The sequence below is a fragment of the Haliotis rufescens genome, unplaced genomic scaffold, assembly GCF_023055435.1.
Source record: "Haliotis rufescens isolate VD_foot unplaced genomic scaffold, xgHalRufe1.0.p SCAF_4, whole genome shotgun sequence".
Lineage (NCBI taxonomy): Eukaryota > Metazoa > Mollusca > Gastropoda > Lepetellida > Haliotidae > Haliotis > Haliotis rufescens.
Genome location: NW_025964112.1, coordinates 16,144,942 through 16,164,419, shown reverse-complemented (window position 1 = coordinate 16,164,419; position 19,478 = coordinate 16,144,942). Strand labels below are relative to the sequence as shown.

The 19,478-nt window shown below is 41.1% G+C and overlaps 1 protein-coding gene across 1 annotated transcript in view; it reads right to left on the bottom strand.

The window, feature by feature from the left end:
• Positions 1–18,347, bottom strand: part of LOC124140526 (innexin unc-9-like) — a 211,003-nt gene extending 192,656 nt beyond the window's left edge. The window contains exon 1 of the mRNA XM_046508154.2: positions 18,179–18,347. The gene's annotated coding sequence lies outside the window, so the exon portion shown is untranslated. The remainder of the gene's footprint in view (positions 1–18,178) is intronic.
• Positions 18,348–19,478: the final 1,131 nt, after the last annotated feature.

The window sequence follows — 19,478 nt, the reverse complement described above, 5'->3', positions numbered from 1 at the left end:
ATCCAGTCTTTGTTAAATTCCAAACCTCTGTTTGTGGACAAAAAACGTCTTTTCTCTATCTTATAGCGAAGTTTGAGTTCATTCTTTAAAAACTGTATATTCGGTAGTATATTTTGAACTCTACATCTGTAGATAAAGTATTTTGTGAACAGGATGATAAAATCAAACACTTTATCAGTAATAAGATTTTTTTTTAAAGCCAAAAATAATAAATTCTGCTGAAAGATTTAGATTATGAATGTGTCCACGTTTGGCATTTATCCAGCTCATGAACTGTTTCCAAAAATTCTGTACAATATCACACTCCAACAAGAGATGGACGATCGTCTCTCTATCATCACTGCAAAAAGTTCATCGATCACTGTCAACATTCTTGATATAAAATAGAAATGAGTTGGTTGTAAGTATCTTATGAATTATCCTGAACTGAAACCACCGAAGCTTTGTATCTTTGGTTATTTTGAAAGGTTTTATAAAAATGGATTTCCAGTTTAATTCACCAAAAATAAATTCTCATTTCTGTCTGGCTTTCCAACTAACCAAAGGTCCCAAAAGTGTAAAGTAGGCATGTTTGGAAACTTTCTTTAATGAGAAACGTTGAGTCAATAATAAACTGTAATCTAAAGGGCTAATGGTGTTCTCGATTTTTATGTTTGCCTTCTTAATATAGTTTGAAACTGCAGAAACTATACTATCAAACTGCATGATTGGCAGTGTGAACTCATGTTTTCTACAAAAGTCATTGTATGACAAAAAACAACCATTTATATCTAATAAATCGCAAATTCTATAAACTCTTGCATCAACCCACTGTTTCCAAAAAACAGTTTGTTTGTCAATCTTGATATCTGGATTATAAATAGAGGTTCGGTTACCAGTGCATCAAAAGTGTCAGTTGTAGCCTTATTAGAGAGTTCATAAAAAGCCTCCAAACAGTCCTTCCAAAAAGGATTGAGAGTTTGATTACTCAATTTCTGGATAAAAGAGGACCCGTATTTGTGCATAGTGGATAGTTTTGGATGACAAGACATCAACAGCACCTTCCAGTTGGTCTGATAGTCTTCAGACAACGACTTCTTGATCCAAGAGATATTCTGAGATTTGACATACTTAGAAACATCAACCATTCCCACACCTCCATCTGCAGAGGATTTGTATATCACTTGACGTTTAATTCTATCTGGTTTATTATTCCATAAAAATGCAAATGGTAACTTGTTCAACTCCTTCATAAACTGCTCTGAAGGATTGGGCAACGATAAGAAAAAATAATTCAATTTAGAAACCCTTTTAACACTTTTAATTGAACAAATTATTTAGTCAAGGCTGATGAACTATTTAAATTAAACAGTCACATATTTGTCTCTGCAGTGCTCACAAACCGTTAAGACATCCCCATAAAAGATTACACACATCAACAAATTGATCTTGTCTTTTGAAAATATTTTACATTATGGACTTCTTTAAAAGCCCGGCTTCAACCCTTGCCGAACTGGGCTTCAATTTCGTGGCTCGATCGTAGCGCCACCCAGTAGCTCTTTTCGATTTATGTCCCTTCTATGTCCCTCCTACTGACCAATCAGATTCCACCTATCATATTACTTGCATTTGCTTCAAACAATATGGCGGCGCCCAGTAGCTCTTTTCGAGTTATGTCCCTTCTATGTCCCTCCAACTGACCAATCAGATTCCACCTATCATATAACTTGCATTTGCTTCAAACAAAATGGCGGCGCCCAGTAGCTCTTTTCGAATTTTGTCCCTTCTATGTCCCCCCTACTGGAATTAGATTGCAGCATACAGCATACACTCCCATTCATTTTACAAATTGGGATGTCAGATGATAATCCCCATTGACTGACATCATATTGATCATCATAGAAATAACCATAAATCTACTCTTTGAATTCGATTCCCGAAATGGGTACAATATGTGAAGCCCATTTCTGGTGTCCCCCGCCGTAATATTGCTGGAATATTGCTAAAAGCGGCGTAAAACCACACGCAATCACTCACTCACTAAAACAGTAACATAAATACGACCATCGTCATAGAAATGACCATTGTTTCTTAAGTATATAAGAGCCTGCAGTACAAAACTATTCTACACAGAAGAATCTTCCTTACTGCATTTCTTATTGTGCAAACAAATCATTTATAAGTTATGTGATAGTGACGAAATGGTTCTTGTGAAGTGTTCTTCAAAGGAAGCCATCGAGTGTTCATTCCAAGCGTTGCTTAACCCCACAACGATGCTGATACTGTCGTCCTGTGTTAAGTGTCATTTGTTTTGCTTCTAAAAAGTCCAAACTTGTGGTCATGCCATTTGTGTCGTGCGGGAAAATGGACCTACACTGTGACGTATTTAGGTCACATGTTTACTTCCAGCCTGTCGTGGAGATACGGGTGGCCAAGTCGTCTAAGGCGCCGCGATTCGCTGTGCAGAGTTGCGTCCCTTGGGCACGCCAGAAACCTATGATTGTTGGTTCGAATCCCGGTTCTCCCCGATTATGTTTCTAGGTTTATCAGCACCATACCCGTGCTCGTGGGTTTCACCGAATCGAAGTGGTAAACGTCTTAGACCTGCATCACTTCGGGCTTTCCTCCCACATTAAACTGACACGCCGTGATATGACTGGAATACTGTAAAAAGCGGCGTTAAACCCAATTCACTCACTCACTCAATCCAGCATCTAGTATCACTCGATGACTATCTCTAAGTATTCTGCTGAAACAAACGGATAATTAACATACCTACCGTTTTCTGCACGTCTCGTTCCCTTGACGTTCAGTTCCAGCTTGTGTAAGTGTATTACTACATGTATGTATCCCAAGAGAAATCATTTGTAACGCGCAAACATGGCATCTTTCACCAACTTATAATTCATCCGAGTTTCTCAGTACCTCGTTACGCTAGGGGCGGAACCCAAGGCCGATTGTTAATGTCTATTTTTACTGAACTTCTAATGTTTTTTTCACCACACTAAGTAGAGGTCCTGATACACGCCGGCGTAAAGATCGCGCACGAAAAAGAGTTAAGCTTTTTGAAACACAGAATCTATTACTCTTAAGTGCGTTTTTTCGTATGCCTTTCGCTTGTGTAATTGTAATATGTATAGAAAGATGGGAGACTGTAATATATGTCTGGTACATTAAACACTTTCGTCTTTTAATTTGGAATATCCTGGTCTTGTTTCTGTAGCAAACATACAATTAATTATTTAAGGAAGTGGGATATATATTTCGTATTGACGATTTCTAATGCAGTTTCTAAGGCGTATCATGTGGCTGCGTAAGGGTGAGTGAGTGAGTAATGGGTTTATTTGTTTGTTTGTTGTTTAACGCCGAACTCAGCAATATTCCAGTTGTATGCCGGCGGTCTGTAAATAATCGAGTCTAGACCAGTCAATCCAGTGATTGATCATGAGCGTCGATCCGCGAAATTGGGACCGATGACATGTATCAACCAAGTCAGCGAGCCTGACCACCCGATCCCGTTAGTCGCCTCTTACGACAAGCATAGTCGCCTTTTACGGCAAGCATGGGTTGCTGAAGACCTATTCTACCCCGGATCTTCACGGGTCAAGTATGGGTTTAAGTCCCTTTAGCAATGACACATAAGTGTTGGGGGCTTCAAAAATGGGCCTCACACATTGTACTCATGTGGGGTCTCCACCGGGTCGAGCGAACGTTTTAGCGTTTAGCTACAGGCTACAAAACCCGATCAGAACCCCAATATTCCATGCCTTTCTTATGATGTGACTAAGTGGCACAGGTGACCAAGTCGTCTTAGGCGCGGTATTTCGTTATGGATAGATGCGCCCCTTAGTGATGCATTGTGGGTTCGAATCCCGGTTCGCCCTGTTTCTATGTTTATCTGCCATACCCATGCCGGTTGATTTGTCCAAAGTAGTAACAGATCTTAGTCCCTTCGGACTATCCTTCTACAAGCAGACACACCGTGATATGACTGGAATACTGTTCAAAGCGGTGTTAACCCTAACTCCCTCATTCGCTTACTCACTCACTCCCTCGCTCACTCGTAAGATGTGAATAAAATGGTTATCATGTGACCAGGCCACATGACTTGGCTGAAAGCCGTAGTGCCCTGATCTCGATGATCGTGCTCAGTCGGTCACTAGATAGTCCAGACCAGGTTATCTTCAGATAACCACGATATAGCGGGAATAATATTGCTGAATGTGGCGTTACACAACATTCATACTCATTCACATCTATGTAGATAACAGTATATCATGACATATTAGACCACCTCCGTGGTCTCGTAGAGCGTCCGCCCGGTGAGCGGAAGGTCCAGGGTTCGATCCCTGGCCACATCATACCAAAAGACGTTCTAGTATCTCAGCGGGCTAGCACTATAAATCGGCATCAGTCCGGACTAGTACAAGCAGCCACACACAAACGTGCATGCACGTCGCTATATACGTGCAATAATCTTGGACGCGACGTTAAACCCCATTTCACCACACCTCACCTCATGACATTAAGTAAAACGCAAAAGGCAAAACATCGTATTGCCCACCATTATATATATGATTTAAACAATCAAACGTTAGGATTGTATGACCCCCCCCCCCCCCAAAAGACCACTGAGAATGTACATGCTTCATTACTGTGTTTACGTTTGTTTGTTTGTTGCTAAACGCAATATTCCAGCTTTCCACGCGATAGATATTCGTTCCACGCAATTGGGATGACATGCATCAACCAAGTCAGCGAACATGACCACCCGATCCCGTTAGTCGCCTCTTACGACAAGGAAAGGTTGCTGAAGACCAAGGTAAACCCGAATCTTCACGAGTACTTTTGTTTAAGAACTGAACTGAAATTTTATCAGCATTTGTAAAGTAACAAAATACAACTATCTGAAGCAAGCCTCTTTCATTTGAACGAAATCTCTCTGAGAGTCTTGTGATCGTGTTTTATTATCTCGTTGTCTGAATGGAAGCTAAACTGGAAGATAACAGGAGGATTGAATTTCCCATCTTGCTGTTCGGAGCTTGTGTATATAATAGCGTCTTGTACATCAAATACTGATTTGGGATATTGTGCATTGCAAAGCAGTCGCTTTCGTTTATCTGTTTATTGCTCTAACTGTAATTCTGTGTATATATTTACCCCCAAGGAGTCTCCAAGGATGTGCTGAACTATTCAGCATATATACGTATCTGTCGTATGACTAAGTTTGTTCCATTTATTATTATCATACATGTATATTGGTGAGGACTTTAAACATAATCACGCTGAACATCAGTATATGAAAAAAAGATATATGTAGCATTTAAAAAGGCATTTGAGAACAAACTATCTGAATAGAGATTCATAAAAAGAGATAAGGGTGGACCGCCGAGTGGGTGTTCCTCATACCGTTTTTAACAAAATGGCCGACATTTCGCGGCGGAGGATACAAAAGGTCTTCATACGTTGTACTCCTTTGGGAATCAAACCGAGGTCTTCGGCCTTATGAGAAAATGCCTTAACCATTGCCACCACCCTGATAACTTGTTTCGAAATTTGTTTTCTTTTTCGAGAAGAGGACAAATAGAGGTTAATCATATCCCAAAACAATTATGAAAGAGATATTATTTGTTACAAATGAAACATTATGATGATATAATCCGGTTCGTGTCCGGACATTATCAGAACCACAGCCAAGAGTGAGTGAGTGAATGCATGTTGTTTTAGGGCACAATCAGCAATATTCCGGCTTATCGCATTAAATAATCGTCTCTGGTGCAGTCAAACAAATGACTAAATGCAAGAGCAACAACCCAAACAGTTGAGTGATTGATAATAAATATTGCAATACACAATCTTGCAGAATACATTGTAGAAGATACATGTTAATGAAAAGCACCTGTCAAACTAGCAAACTTATAAAACAAATTTCATTTAAAAGAATGTTTATTGTATATTTTTATAAAGACCACACATGGACATCTTAAATAAAAATTACTTCCGGATTTTAAACAAAAGGAATTCTCTCCCTGAAGCCAACCAACATGTGTGACAAAAATCATGAAGACGTTATTGATCCATGAAGCTGTACGTAGTGTTGGCTTTTCTACCGTAGCAAAGATAATCAGTGCACTGAAAATGATCTCCCATTTAACAACGGCGAGGCATTGGGTCAATTTGTAGTCTGATTAACCTTAAGTTGAAACCAACGACCCCAAATCAAGCTGGCTGAACTTTTTGTCGTTCAGGCATCAGACACACATCCCTATTAAAACACCTCTCTCTTAAAACTGTTCCTTCACCAAATAACTGTCATTAATCGGGAAACCGTGCTAAGTGAATGCACACACACGATACCAATTTACGTAATAGCTCCAGCAACTGCTAAGTGAAACACGATTAAAATATCATCAATCTTGATATTAAAGGGATGGCATAATGAAATTTAGTCGGAATCCGTTCTTGGCACTCACAGATCCGGCAAAGTTGATAATGAAACCTGATCTAGAATAAATTGGCCTGCGTGGAACAGATGGCTATCATACCGAGTTTCTACACACTAGACAACCCGCACTTCACTTATCAATCTTGTGTAATTGTATCAAGGTATAGGAAGATGAATTGCATTTAAAAAGTCTCCTTAAACACCACACATCAAACACATCTTATAGCTATCTATCCAGCACTGCTGACTTCGACATGCGTTAAGTTGGGGGTTGAGAATCAGCTGTTGTCAGCTGTCCCGAGTCCGCTATATACCTCTTCAAGGACACCGTTCTGGTGTTATTTCAATATGCTGATATTTCCGGTCGATACCTGCTGATTTCTCCGTGAGCTGATTCCAAGAAAAACAAACTTTACTGCTATCTCAGCCTGCTGTGATATCTTATTATAGACATTTTCCAAATATTCAAATAGTGTAAATAACCCTTATGGCCTACTCACGCGGGATATACGTTTATGTCCATTTAAACATCTACCGGTGTATCTTGTTCGTTTTATGTCATGTGTACATCTATATACCATGCGTTCAGTGTAATCTGTCCAAATCGGACTCCGGATAATCCGGATCCCTGTTAATACTGGACACAATTTCGGTCACTCATGTCCGGTTTTTGCATATTGTATTGTACATAATAGTAGCTCGCCCACTATTGTTTTATTTTTACAGCTGATCCTTAACGTGAACATGTTAACGTTGGTGTTATTTGGTATGGAAGTGAATATAACTATATACCTAAATTGCCGATATATCAAATGATCGTACAGTCTAGGACTGTCTAAACAATCTATAAATGTAATAACAAAGCATTTTGGACTTTGTTTAAGTTTGTCAAACATTTATGCCAGTTTATTGCCATATTGATGACACGTTATATAATTTGTCATAAATGGATGTCATTAAATTATTAATTGCTTATGTGTAATTTTAAAAATGTGATGTAACTTCATATATATATATATATACAAAACCTCTTTCTCTGTTAAATCTTCTGCTTCGGGCACTTCAAGCAATTGATCACTAGGCTAAACGTATAACATCAGTCTGAGACACAAAAAATTACGCACAACGCGGTTTTAAAACTCTCGAGGTCAGTTCTTCTTCTATGATGTCGGTTTCAAATAGACCAGATACAACGCCTCATACATAGCATCAGTGTCTGAAAAGGACATTGGTGCATTTCAAATGAAGCCACTCTATTGCAAGGTGTCGGAAGGGTTAGCTTTAGTATGATTCGCCTTGTCTTATCTTCGACGCATGACTATAGAACTCACTAATTAACGGCTCTACCACCTTGACCTTGCCAATACATGATAAGGACCCACTCTTTTTAGTACCTTACCGTAATTAGCTCCCGGGATATCCCGACGGGGCGTGCATGCGAAGCATAAGGAATTGGTTAAGAAGAACCTGCCGGGCAAGACCAGTGTCTCATAAACTGGGTTTGATTGCTGTATGTTTATGATTGATGATCAATTCATTACATTGGATGACGTCTATGCATTAACGCTATCTTGTAGCGGCGGACTACGTTATCTTGTTGACGTTGGAAGTAAGTTACTTAAAGTGTACAGCGTTTGTTTGTTTGTTTATTTGTTTATTGTTTTACGCCGCATTCAGCAATATTCCAACTATATCACGTCAGTCAAACCTTGTACGTCGATCGTTGTTTTTTGGTTTTGGTTTGGTTTGTTATATTACGCCGCACTCAGCAATATTCTAGCTATATGACGGCGGTCTGTAAATAATCGAGTCTGGACCTGTTAATCCCGTGATTGACATCTTGAGAACTGATCTATGAAATTGGTATACGATGACATGCATCAACCAAGCCACCCGATCCCGTTAGTCGCCTCTTAAGCATGGGTTGCTGAAGACCCATTCTTATCCGGATCTTGACGGGTAAGGTGTACATCGATTCATCGTAGTATTGAGGAATTACGATATTTGCGCCAATGATACGATTCACAAATAAATATGTCTCTTTCCGATACAAGAAATTTTAAATTCAGTATGTATCAATTATAATGTCACTATCACCAGATTTTGCATCTGTGACGAGGTTTATCCTGCTGCTTTTCAAGCAAATTAACTTTACCATTGAGTCCGTGTGTTATCTTATTTTTCACTTCAATGAATCTATAAAATCAGTTATAAGTCAGAGGTAAGTGAGGTTTGATATATCGGGGATATGAACGTGTATCATAATATGAAAACAGTAGTACTAGCATAGTATTGTATAGTAGCGCATCGTGTTAAGAATTTTGTTTTTGTTTTGCTTGTTGTTTAACGCCGCACTCAGCAATATTCCAGCTATATGACGGCGGTCTGTAAATAATCGAGTCTGGACCAAACGATCCAGTGATTGACACTATGAGCATCGATCCACGCAATTGCGATCGATGACATGCATCAATCAAGTCAGCGAGCCTGACCACCCGATCCCGTTAGGCGACTTTTACGACAAGCATAGTCGCCTCTTACGGCAAGCATGGGTTGCTGAAGACCTATTCTAAGAGGTTAAGAGAGTGTAAGTGTTGAAGTAATGCTCATATATATATACATGCACACCGTCTTTTGACGTTTTTGTCAGTAGCGTTGTTTAATTCTGAATTCGGGAGGTAGAGGGGGATGGGGTGAGCTGAATATACATCATACTTATCAGAAACAACATGCTTCTGTGTTTAATAAATGTTCCAGGACAAATCGGGAGCGCCTGTGGCCACGTCGCCAAACGCGCCGGCATAGTGCGTAACGGTTATATATTTTATAAGTTTAAAATAACCCAGTTATGTAATGAAAAGTACATGAGAGGTAAGGAAGTTAAATATTTATTTCATGCGCAAATTGTGAAATTGTCAGCTTAGCACCATGGTGCTGTACAGTGAGTATTACCCACACAAGCACCTGTAGCTGCGTATGTGCTTAAATATTGATGCTATCGGTCAATACGATATCAATTAAACCTCTCCGACTATGAGGAACGGGCGTAGCATCTTATCTATGCTTTATGACTTGGTGGGCGGTGCCGTCATGAAAACAGATCGGGCGCCATGTAACCATCATCCGGTGCTAGTCACACCCCACCCGAGGGCCAGCAAGCCAACCAAGTCTCGCAAGGTTCCCGCGGTAGTGAACGAGAACACATGGTGAATGTCAGAAGGCTCGTCTGGCTACTCCAGACTTTATTATGTCCACCACGATAACCTGCCCTCCATTAGTGTTGACCCGCGTGCCAGGGGAATGTCAAGAGTGCCATGTGCATAGGTGTGCAGGATCTGATATAGTGTATCTTTAGTTCTGTTTGAATTTGTCCTTGTTCTTCTCTCTCTCACCCTCTCTCTCCCTCTCCCTCCCTCTCCCTCCTCTCTCTCTCTCTCTCTCTCTCTCTCTCTCTATATATATATATATATATATTTATATAACTCGTTGTCTTTTGTATGCTAGATATCACACTCTCGATCTCCCCTCTCCCTGTCTCTTGCTCTCTCTCCCCTTTCTCTTCCGGTCTCTCTCTCTCTCCCCCTCTCTCTCTCTCTCTCTCTCTCTCGCTCGCTCACAAACACCGCCGTGATGCCATTACCCGATTAGGCGTTAGACGCAGAAAGACACTAAGGCACAATAGGGGCTGTTTCGTATAATTCTGCTCATATTTGAGCCTGTAGAATATTTCCCAAATTTCTCGATTAACGAAACATAAGTACGAATGATGTCTTCGTGGGCTCAGCCGTATTAGACGCAGCAATTCCCTGTCGTTGGTTCTCATCCAAGATTCGCCCTGATCATGTTTCTAGGTTTGTGAGCACCATACCCGGGATCGTGGTTTTCACCAAAGTCCTAAACGTTTAATACTTGCATCACTTCGGACATTCCTCCCACATGTTGTGACATAGCTGAAATACTGTTCAAAGCGGCGTTAAACACAACCCACTCACACGCTAAACATGACAACCGGTCAAAATTAACGGAACTATTACAACATGTAGGTCGTCCTGTTTTAATGCGACTGGATGTCGTTCTAGCAATATTCAAAACTTCATTTGGTTAAACAAGAAAGCAGCTTTTTCGAGTACCTTGTAAGAACATTTCTTACACACCTATGCTGAGAAATTTCATTGGGATAAATAGTATCAAACATGTGTGATATCGAATTCTAGGTCCGTGATTGGCTACTCAATGGTGATGAACTGAGTTCAGATCTGACGAACTACTTTCATGATTGTATTCAGTCGAACATTTCACAAGCGAGAAACTGTGTCCAAATTGTATGGTTTCAGAGTGTTAATACTTGGACTAAATAATGCTCTTTAGTCTTATCTAGTTTGCATCATAGGGGCGGTCGGGTAGCCTAGTGGTTAAAGCGTTCGCTCGTCACGCCGAAGATCCGGGTTCGATTCCCGATATGGGTACAATGTGTGAAGCCCATTTCTGGTGTCCCCCGCCGTGATATTGCTGGAATATTGCTAAAAGCGGCGTAAAAGCATACTCACTCACTCACTAGTTTGCATTATGATCATCGTCTGGATAATCCGCAGATATTGCTGAAACTGTTATGCGGATGGTCACAAAAGGTACGAGGAGTAAACAGGAAGCCGGATGACGTATTTTATGGCCGTTATGCTATGTATTAATGCGCCGCTGCGATCACAAGAACAGACGAAATATGCATCGATTTGATATTAAAATGGTGCGAGTTTAGGCTATCTAAGAAACAGATATACCATTTATCTTACAACCCTATTCAAAGCAGATATCTTTCAAAATATGACACTCGTGTTGTTATGTATCCCCAAATACTGACAGAATCAGTACTTCGGCAATAAAATGGAATGATATGTTATAGTAATCAAACCATCTTTGCTTGCCAGGGAAGGTTACAAAAAGGACACAAGTTGGATAGAAATATGGTACTGCTGTCCCTGGAACCTTATCTTCCATCAAACATTGTTGAAAAGAAACAAAATATATTTAAAATAATCAAGACAGCTGTCGATTCGAAATATTGGAAGTTTATAAATCAATTTCCTTGTTGAAAATGAAAAAATCAATGTTTGCCAGATCTCAATGTCTTCCTTCAATTGCTCCAATTTCGTTACATAAGTGAGTTCGGTTTTGTGCCTCTTTAGCAATATTCCAGCCATATTACGGCGAATCTAGCCTGGCACTTCGGCGGAATGGGTAAATGCTTTAACCACAAGACAAACCCCACCGTCCTATTTTCATTAAAGGGGACTTAATGTCATCCATATGTACGATATTATTATCCAAAACACTAGACATTGAATATGAATGTTGTACTGAAACTGTTTCAATCACCGTTCAGGGCTCCCGACAGCGCCGTCACCCTGATTATGCAGACTACGTCTATAATCTCGCGCCTGGAGCGTCTTCACGCGAGATGAAGAGACTGATCCGAGGAAAAAGCGTCTGGGGTATTCCAGGAATACCTGATAACATATCAACCGTTCCGATTATCCCGGCGGGGTCCCGAAATAAGCCTTGGAGAATACAATAACACCAAGGTTTCATATTTACCTACACTATACATTGTTTGTTCTTACGTGTGGTTCTAAGACGGCGTGCCAAGGGACATAACTCTTGTCTGCCCGGTGGCTAGTTGGATAGCACTTGACGCGAGTTGGATATAGGTAAACAAAGAGCGGATGGGATTTTCATATGATAGGACAAATGAATAAAGGTATAATGTCTTTGTAATGGCACATGTTAAATGGACGATACCATTTCTTTCACAGAAAACGATCGAAAGGCGACGTTCATCAACATGTGGCATCCTCGTAGTCCCTGAAGTCTTTATTGTGAAAATAAGGAATCACTAATATGCCATCCAGGTTGCAAACGGCGATTATGGTAATTCCAAATATGTGATCATTGAACTTAACAGCCTTATTCGTTAACAGGCACTGGCAATGGTGGTAATATGAATGTGAATTGTTGATGCGGTGCTGTGTGTGAAATGATGACATCGGTTAAGTTTTTCTCGGTGTTTATGCTGCAGTGTATAAATCGAACCTGAGTCACAGCAGGAATGTTGGTGAATTAGGAATGAGCGATGGGGTTAAACGCCGCATTGAGCAGCATCTTCAGTTAAAGCACTGGGTGTCAGTGTAGTGTTGGATTCACCCAGTGGGGTTTCCAGGTTACAGAGACTGAGTGAGTTGGGTTTAACGCCGCTTTTAACAGTATTCTAGTTATGTCCAGCGTGTCAGCTGAATGTGGGAGGAAACCCCGAAGTGATGCTGGTCTCAGACGTTTACCACTTTGGTGAAACCCACGAGCACGGGTATGGTGCTGAGAAACCTTGTAACATAATCGGGGCGAACCGGGATTCGAACCCACAATCGTAAGTTTCTGGCGTGCCCAAGGGACGCAACTCTGCACAGCGAATTGCGGCGCCTTTGACGACTGGGTCACCCGTGACCCACCCAGGCTACAAACATATGCTTGTCGTAAGAGGCGACTAAATGGATCGGTGTCAGGCTCGGTGACTTGGGTGATTGCGTGTCATCATACCCTAATTCCATGGATAGTTGTTCATAATATCAATCACTGGATTACTCGATTATTTACAGACCATCGTCATATTGATGGAGTATTGCTTTGTGCGACGTTAAACAACAATCAAACATATAAACATTACGCAGGAAAGGGGTTGCTCAATCAGCTGTTTGAATCAGAGGTATGTAATTGTGATTTAATACCCTGTGATTGGGTCATAAGAATCGAGTCTTTTTAAAGTCAAACAAGGGATGTGTCAGTATAGACGTCGATTTTGATGAGGAAAGTATAGTTAGGTGTCAGTTACATGAGGTTTTATTTAATGGCCCTTCGCCCATGTATCGTAATCTATGCTTGGAAAGCCTGTCACTCCTACAACAAGCATCTTAAACTTTTACCCCCAAATCCCCACTGAGGTTTGAGTAAGACATCAGTGGAAAGCATGATCATCCACTCATGTATCCCCTGCATCACCAACATTCCCATGTCAGACATGTTGAGAAGCCCACCCAAGTGCCTATTGTATGGAATCCTAGAAGGGGCATTGTCGCGTTGTCGCATTGTCGCGCTTTGGTTAATTCTGACACTTTTGCTTGTTTGTTTTTTTGTAAGGGCGACAATGACCCTTCTAGGTTTCCATGCTATTGATATCAAATAGTTGTCTGTTGATAGATTGGATATCAAAAGACACGACGGTGATACTCTTTTTCCACCCACAATCATTCTTCCAACGAATAAAAGGGGCACGGGTGGCCCAGTCGTCTAAGGCGCCGCGATTCGCTGTGCAGAGTGGCGTCCCTTGGGCACGCCAGAAACCTATGATTGTGGGTTCGAATCCCGGTTCGCCCCAATTATGTTTCTAGGTTTGTCAGCACCATACCCGTGCTCGTGGGTTTCACCGAAGTCGTAAACGTCTAAAACCTGCATCACTTTCCTCCCACATTAAGCTGACACGCCGCGATATGACTGGAATACTGTTAAAAGCGGCGTTAAACCCAACTCACTCACTCACTCCAACGAACTAAGGTTGTAATCAGTAATAAGCAGTGTCTGTAGTGCAAAAAGTACAGCTAACCAGCTTCTGTGGCCGAGAGAATGGGGATGTCATTTGATCGTGATGCCATGGTAGTTTTGTTATGCAATTATCTAGTGGATGATAAAAGTTAATGTTTACTTCATCAATACCTTACAGGTCATATAGTGGACATCTCCGCGAACAATCACAACAATGGAACACAAAGCCAATCAAATATAGCTATTAATCCATATTTCTAACTGAGACACACAGTGAGTAACAAGCGGCTCGTCTGTCCACTAGTCCTCCGTGGTCTAGTGGTAGAGCGTCCGCCCGGGGAGCGGAAGGTCCGGGGTTCGATCCCCGACCGCGTCATACCAAAAAACGTTAAAAGATGGTACTTGTTGTTACCCTGTCTGGCGCTCGGCATTAAGGGGCACAGTCGTGATTGTTTCCATTTGCAGTTGTCTTCAAACCAAATGTAATTTGTGCTACACAGGTCGCAACCATGCTATAGGTATTATAGGCAATCGACATTAAGGGGCTAAAACATGGAGTCAGTATGCTGTGTCTGAGTGGGGTATTCATGTTAAGCTGCGGCATGGTATCTCAGTGAGCTAGCACTATAAAATCGGCATAAGTTCGGACTAGTACAAGCAGCCACACACACACAAACACAGACGTGCATGAAGGTCGCTATATAAGTGCAATAATCTTGAACGCGACGTTAAACCCCGTCTCAACCCACCTCACCTCATAACTACGCAATATTCAAAATAGATTATTGAGTGGATCAAATGCTTCTTTTGACGAAACCAACAGCTGCTTTTAACACACACAAACACACACACACACACACACACACACACACACACACAAACACACACACACAAACACACAGCCGACACACGTGTACGTGTAATTATTGAGTGGGCGTGAAATGTTTCAAGTATGGCCCTGTATGGATAACATGTATTTGCATTGAATCACAGGAAATACCATTCGGCGTCATTTATTTTTCATAAATTTCTATTGTCCTAATACAGAGGCCACCATGCTAATAATCCACATCCTGGCAAATGCCGCTCGATCTGACATGGAGCCGTGTACATCACATTATTGCATTATTACAAACATGCCGGCAACGTGTTCTAAACCTGTTCCATCATAATCCCTGCTTTTCAAAATAAACAAAAATCCAAACAAAACATTCAAAAGTAGGCGTATTCATAACGGATATCATGCCTGAAGTTGATTAACACAGAATGCCAGTACATCTTGTCTTTATGAAGTTAATCACTATTTCTGTAATTTCTCCCCCGAGCCTTCAATTAGTCGATGATTCATACATAACATGACATATACACCTGTCTTATTAATTTTTGGCAGGGTTTGCTCCTTTACGAGATCCAAATGTTGTTACCCAACAATCAGCACACATCCGCAACAATATTTATTAATCAAACACCTGAAGCAAGGTTCCTCGATGCAAGATTATTCAAGAGTTGATGAAACAGAACCTTCTGTTCTCACGCCCGGGGGTCGGGACTAGAGGATCTTTTTGGCAGGTGCGCGAACAAGGTCACAGTGACATAGGGCATGGTTACCTAGGTGTCAGAAGGATCATCGTTTCACAAAGAATTACATGCAAGTAGTACACGTCATCTGGCATTTCTTGATGTGCATCGTCGAGTGCAGAGTCTTACATAAGAACATAGTTACCATGCTCGTCTCTGCTTTATGGCGATTGGTTCAAGAGACATGTATCTTCCCTTTGCACGTGCAATGGGTGCTTTGGTGGGGTATAATCTGTGCTATGTGGGCAGTGGTTCAAAACGGGAAAGATAAAAGATAAAATAGTTTTACCCTCGAGACACAAGTACCCAGGGGAATATGTCCCGCCCTATCAAAACGTTTTCATACCGAAAGTTCAAACAGAGCACGTTCTTACCACGGCGGATGGCATTTATCCGATGAATGATTACTGAAAAAGTGTTAGTCCATTTTGAAGTGTATTATTCCAGACTTTTATCAATGTGACAACATTTAACCAGCAAACCTCACCCGCGATGGCATTATCTATGTATGCCAAACTCCTTGAAGAACATACATAAAATCAAGACACTTGTAGCAGGCAGACAGCTTAGTAGCTCCTAGGTACATGTGGCGTCAATTAAATAAATAATGTGTCTTTCCAACTTTTCTATGCTGATACAGCTTTTCTAAATATATTTTACTTTCCAATGCAGTTAGCTTCACTGAAGCTGCCTAGAGTTAATGATGATGTTTGTATGTTTTAAGAACACACAACACATCAGAATCTATTTGCCCTTTAACGAGAAATTGTGTAGATACATCATCATGTGAAATCAAATACCACGAAAGTTACCAACTATGGTATTGCAGCTTAAACAGTATCCGTCGTTGTCTGCATGGACATAAACTGAGCTGCTCTTTGCCTATGCTTGTTTCAAATGTAGAATTACGCTTGCAGTAATCAAAGGGAATTCTTCTGTAACTTAAATATGATGCTCAATGTCGATACTCTGATGTAAATAAAGTGTAAAGCGAAACCTCGTTGTGAGAGCCCGGATAAAAAAAATCAACCTAACAAAACATTGTGTTTTGTGCTCAACAAGACTGTATGACAAGACGGATGATTTCAAATAGTCAAGTTTCTTTTTATGTCTACCCGTGAAGATCAAGGGTAGAATAGGTCTTCAGCAACCCATGCTTACCGTAAATGGCGACTATGCTTGTCGTAAAAGGTGACTTACGGATCGGGTGGTCAGGCTTGCTGACTTGGTTCATGCATGTCATCGATCCTAACTGAGTGGATCGATGTTCATGATGTCAATTACTAGATTGTCTGGTCCAGACTCGATTATTTACAGACCGCCGTCATATAGCTGGAATATTGCTGAGTGCGGCGTAAAACAACAAAGCAACCAATCTTTTTATGTCCAGCAATATCCCAGCAGCTCCAGTCGTTAGTCTCTACATTTGACAACTATTGAGGTTCAGTCAAGCATGCTCTTTCCACGCAGATTTCAAAGAACGTCATACAACTCTTACTCAAAAGTTGTTCGATCGGGGTTACACACACCTTAGTGAAGCTTTCAGAACGTTTTTTGGTAGATATGTTGAGGACATTTCGAAATTTGATGCATCAATGACAAAATTGATGTCAGATGCAATTCCCTATTTTGACTTATTTATTTTTTCGGGAGAACAAAATTGCCTTGCCTCTGCATGTGTTGGGGACGGGTGCCACTGGTAGGACAGGGTACGCTCACCTTTTTGCGAATACCTTGTATCATCATTTTTTAACAGCCTTATATTTCCCTATCACTTGCAACTGTGGACTCCAAGCATGATAAACCGCAGACGTATGTCATGATCGGGTGAATATATGTTATTTCCATGTTACTATGTATATATCCGACTATACGAAACAAACGAATAAGGGTGCTTTGTGAACTTTATGAGAACGCTGCTGAGTAACTCAGAAAAGGCCAAAGTGACACAGGTAGGCGTTTACATCTTTGGTGAAACCCACGAGAACGGAAAAGGTGTCGACAGACCAAGAATTATAAAATTGAACTGAATATGGGAGCCGTCATCACTCGATCCTGACACAAGTTGACTCAACTCAGCAGCGCTTTGACCAGAGAACCCCTGACACTGTGGTTATATTTTATGACTGTAACTGTTGGCTCCAATCGGCCATAATCCTCAACCAAATAAGAAAAGTATCGCCTTAACCCGCATTTTTAGCCAATACTACAACAGTGCCTTGACCATATCATCCCTTCAATGTAGAGGCTCCGACAGTCAAAGAGATTCTTCATTGGTGAACATTCACAAATTCTCCCCCCCCCCCCCCCCCCCACCACCAAACCCATCCCTCTCTACGCCCACCCAGTACGACAATACACTGCCCATGTTAGGAGAGACAGTGGTTATCAGGGTTATAATGACTGTATGTGTTCCACGCCATTAGTGGCAAGCAGTCTTAGACTGTTTGCATGTTTCCTGACAAGTAAATATTTGTTTTGTCTACAATACTGTTCGCCAATTATTCTCCCGAAAATACCTTTCCCCGGAACCAAAAGAGCACCATGCGGAATCAATCACCTGCTCGTCTACACATGTGTATATCTTACCTCTCCGATGGTAATCATCCTCACGTGCTGCAGATCTATCTGACGTCATCACGATGCCAATCTGACGTCATTTAAATATAAAAATGTAATTGTCCGTTCCTACACCAAGCCTAAACCGTTACGACCAACGGGGCGATGTATCCCCGGCAAGACAGAGGAAGCTTGTGCTTAATAATCCTGATTTCTCTTCCACAATATTTGTAACCGCCGCACTTTGCAGTACATACCGTTGGAGTCAGAGGATCAGCACCACACGACTCTTTATTGCGAATTGCATAATGCTTAGAGCCGGGACCACACACTCGCCTTCTATTGTCTGCGCTGATGTTGTCTGTGATGGGTGGGGATGCTTGCTGAATGGAATTAGGGCAGGGGAGAAGGTATGGTGAGGTATATATGCAGGTGACCCCCTCCACCTGTGGGTGTTTCTCACAGGGAACACAGTAATGTGCCGACATGGGCTGATTGAGGAGCGCCGGTTCGTTATTTCAAGGTAGACAAGACCCCTGATATTTAATGCACTGTTTGCCGGCAAGAGTGAACGTATGTTGTTCGGGTTTTCTTGTAATCATTAAGGATGTCCGCACCTTTGTGTAGCTTTTTTTACCTCAGTGAGTGAGTGAGGGATTTAACGCCACTTTAAACATTTATTTGCATCGCGGCGTGTCAGCTAATGTGGGAGGAAAGCCCGAAGTGATGCAGGCCTCAGACGTTTACCACTTCGGTAAAACCCACGAGTCAAACCTAGAAACATAATCGGGGCGAACCGGGATTCGAACCCACAATCACAGCGAATCGCGGCGCCTTAGACGACTGGGCAACCCGTGCCCCCTTTTTACTTTAGGTGTTAGTAAGTACTAATATGTTAATTTTAGAATAAAAAGGGTGGTATTGTATTCTTTTGCGCCTGACAAATACAAATTCACCAAGCTAAATACACAGTACACTATAATAATAATAATAATAATAATAATAATAATAATAATAATAATAATTATATGTATAAAATAATATAACTCCCCACACAGTGTCAAATTGTGGTCATAAAGTATTTCAAACATTTTACAAAATTTTACCACAATTGGCTAAAACCTGTTTTGCGTGCTAATTTTTCAACGAATTAATTATAACTCGTGCATTTAATTATTTCCCCAGTTCTAATACGTAACTGAATTCCATTGATGACGTCATAATAACGTCATGCAGCGACGTAACAATGTGAGGGATATCATAATGAAAAATTATATAAGTTTGACGAAAACAAGAAGACTGAACGACCTGCCTGGAAAAGGAAACGGAA